Source organism: Canis lupus, chromosome 4 (genome assembly GCF_048164855.1).
Source record: "Canis lupus baileyi chromosome 4, mCanLup2.hap1, whole genome shotgun sequence".
NCBI classification, from domain to species: Eukaryota; Metazoa; Chordata; class Mammalia; order Carnivora; family Canidae; genus Canis; species Canis lupus.
The window spans coordinates 52,954,469-52,958,292 of NC_132841.1; the positions used below are offsets into that span (position 1 = coordinate 52,954,469).

Below are 3,824 nucleotides of genomic sequence, written 5' to 3' on the forward strand. Positions count from 1 at the left end.
ACTACGTAGTCAAGTGGCATAGTACCTGGGGCCAGCTCCTTCTGGTTTCCTCCCTGCAGCTAACCACAGATCTGCCCTCTTTTTGAAGGAATGGCTCCAGGGAGAAATCTTCAAGGACCAGACAGATTGGAAGGGATAAATGAATTGGAGTCTGTGAGGTAAGACGTAAGCAAATATAAATAAACAGAATTAGAGGTGGAAAGAATGGAAACCTCCAGAGCCAACAAACTTCTTTCCCCTTGTGCTTAGGCATTTTCCTTTCAAGAAAGCCAAGAAAAGAGAAAGGTTCTAACATGGATTGGATGCCTCCTGTGTAATGAGAGCTGTTCTAGCTGCTTTCAAACATGCAATTTTATTTAATCTTCCCCCCTTAACTTGCATGTCATCCTTGCACGGGGCCCATGCTAATTTCCTCTGTATCATTCCAATTTTAGTATATGTGCTGCCAAAGTGGGCACTCCCACAACATGCAAGGAAAGGGATACCTTTCATGTTTTACTGAAGATGCAAACAAAGCTTCAAAGAGATCAAGAGACTTGGCCAAGGCCACACATTTAAAAACTATAAAAACCAGGATTCAAACGTGTGCTTATTTTTCTCCAAACCCTACCCACTACACCCCTATTGAAAACAGAATTATAGCATGTTTTCACTGAAAGATGATTTCACCATCTTCTCCATTTCACAGATGAAGAAACTATGGCCAAGAAGAAGATGCAATTTGCCCAGGTCACATACATGGTCAACTTGTAATAGGGTCTCAGCTGTAGTGCAGGCCTTCTGATTTCCAAATAGGAGCTCTCATTATTTGTATCCTCCAAGGTCCTACAAGAATGGCACACTCAAAGGGGGGCATTAGGAAAGAGCTTAACAAAGGGACTGTTAAATGCAAAGGCACATTTAACAGAAGCCAACAAAGCTGGTGAAGCAATCCAAGCTTAGTGGTGATAAGGGGACCGTGAACACCCCTGTGCCTGAAGGGACAAAGCCAGGACCCTAAACTCACTCTGACCTTTGGTTGGTAGAGAAAGGCACTGCCAGCCTTCAGCCTGGCAGGGAGGGAATCTAGGCCACAAGCCTCTGCCCTCTCTCTCTCTCTTCTAGCCTACTTGTGTCCTACTGGGGCCTTCCATAAGCTGTACTCTACAGAAAATCAGAAGGTGAGGGGTTTCCAAAATGCAGTTTCCAAAGCTCAGAGCAAGATAGAAAAGGGAGAAAAATGGACCGGGAGAGGGAAATGGAGACTTCTGACTATACTACTAAACAGGAATGCTTCTCTGAACCTGAAGAGTCCTGCATCAGCAGGTCAAAGACAGCAAAAGCAATAATCATTTTCCCATGTTAGGCAATGTAGGGCTTGGCATGGCAGGATAAAGGGCAGCTCCCAGCACAGAGCTGGATTTCTCACTACCCGCTGCAGGAGTATTCTCCTAGTCCAGTCAACTTGTCTCTGATAAAAGGGGACAGAAGCCCTATTCTAATCACCTCAGGATCAAAGGCATTGCTTTGGGACTCTTCTGCTTTGGTACAAAGGTCACTAGTAGTGACGGAGCAGGGAGTTGCTGGTGTTTCAGATGAGCTTTTGTGGGTATTTGAGAATTAAAAACAGGAGCAGGGAGTGGGGGATCTACATGTGTACAAGAACGTATTTACTATTTACCAGTTCTTGGAAATCAATGCCACTTTTCAAATAAAGACAGTCCCTAAGTGAAGGCAGCTTTGGCATCCCAGTAAGGCACATTCCTCCTACCGAAGCCCTTAGCACAGACATCCTTGCTTTGGCCCTACATGTTTCCCCCAGCGCGGGTACACCCATCACACCTCTCTACCCCAGTCCTTCATCTCTGCCTCAAGTTTCAACTTCCACTTTCACTGAGCCCCCATCGTCTCCCTGATTTGGTCATATTTCCTATTTAGTTTAAATCAACAGTCTGATTTTATCAACAATAATGCTTTATGGAGGTTTATTTCTTCAAACAGACTGTGCTCCTCTTTGCTATAAAGTTAATTTTATGTTCTTTGTTCACTTTCCTAATCTGCAAATTACATCCTCCTGTTCCTTGATTACTTACTATTGGAAAAACAGCCCCTTTTTGCTTCCAGTTTGAATATTCTCTGCCTTATCTTGATGACCCTAATCTTTCTCCCCTGACTGGCCTCTCAAGGCAGCCGTAACAGGCAGGGCGCAGCCTGTCCGCCAGCACAGACCCCAGCCTGAGAGGGCCAGGGCTGCATGCCTTGCTCCTCCGCTGGCCTTTTTTTTTTTTTTTTGTCCCCCAATCATTTTTTCTCAAACAAAGTGTGGGAAGAGGCTCAGTTGCAGCAGGAAGGATTAGAAATTCTGGGATCCACTCCATGCTCTCAGAAAGTCCTAGTGGGAAGACGGAGAACTTCCGACACTGAGAGAAACAAGGACAAATGCTTTGGAGGCTGACACTCGGCTGATACTGCATGAAAAATGACCTGACTCTTTTGTTGGAAGCGCCTGGAGGGGGAGGGGCTGCAAAAAGAAGAGAGATCACTGGGAATGGTGAAGGGAAAAATAGAATCCGTTCTTACATGATCAGGATTTTTAAAGAGGATGGGGAAGAAATGACCCTGCTGTCAGAAATGTCAAAGAGAATTAAGCATGTTCCACATAAAGGGAAGGGAGGAAGGGAAATGAGGAAGGAGGTAGCAACTGACAAAAAATAAAAAAAGAGTTAGAAGGGATCTTAGCAACCCTCATGCTTTACAGAGAACACCGGGGTCCCAAGATCAGACCCCAAGTTCCAATGATAGCCTTAGAGTCATAATATTGATGGTAATAATTACAAATGATATTTGTTTATTGACCAAATTTTATTTGCCAAATTGCTTATTTACCAAACCAGTCCACCATTTTACTGTTGCTTAGCCTACGCCATGTTCATTTCCATTTCTGGGCCTCTACGTTCTCAGCAACAGCAAAAGCCGGTGTTTCTTGCAGGTGGTGTGCCAGACACTGTTTAAATGCTTTACAAGTCTTATAACACATGACCCTCCAAAAACAATTCTGGAAGGTAAGCAGAGTTATCATCTCTATTTCACAAATGGGGAAACTGAGACACACAGAGGTTGGAAACCTAGTAAGGGTCACAGGTAGGAAGATGGAGCTGGGACTCAACCATCTGTCTGTCTTCTGAGCTCACATTCAAAAAATATTTATGGAATGAATATGTGATTCTTAAATCATTATATTATCCACACAACCTCACTCCTGCTTTAGTTCCAATGCTCTAATTTTCTGGGGACATTGCATTCTGTCTAAAACCCCTCCAGGCTTCCCAATTTGGGAGCAGAGTCTTCTTCTGATACCCTAGGCCAGGCCAGAAGTGGGGGTAACTCTATAAAGGGTTACATAGTAAATATTTTGGGCTTTGCAGACTGCATATGGTCTTTGTCACATGTCCTTCTTTGTTTTCATTTTTGTTTTTTACAATCTTTTAAAAACATAAAAAATCATTCTTAGCTTGAGAGCTCCCTCTGACCTTGTTCTAGGCCCACAAACCTCGGAGTCATATTTAAAATGTCCCTTTCCCACCTCCTGTTCATCATAAAGATCTTTAGTTTGGGGGCTGCTTCTTAAAATACCCTTTACATTTTTTTCAGCTCCCCCAATCCCTAGTCCAGTTTCTTACTATCTCAGGCATGCTTTGGTCACTAAAATGGCCTCCACTACTCTTCAAAGCAGTACACATGTCGCTGCTAGATCTATCTTCACAGACCCTCGCTAAAATACCTTCAAAGCTAAGCCCCTTATTCTGCATTCAAGGACTGATACCCCAAAACACACCCACACACAC

The 3,824-nt window shown here is 43.8% G+C and overlaps 1 non-coding gene across 1 annotated transcript; it reads right to left on the reverse strand.

Moving 5' to 3' along the window:
• Positions 1–350: 350 nt before the first annotated feature.
• Positions 351–458, reverse strand: LOC140632779 (U6 spliceosomal RNA). Its single transcript, XR_012030469.1, has one exon. It is a non-coding gene; the product is annotated as a U6 spliceosomal RNA (small nuclear RNA).
• Between the last annotated feature and the right edge of the window lie 3,366 nt (positions 459–3,824).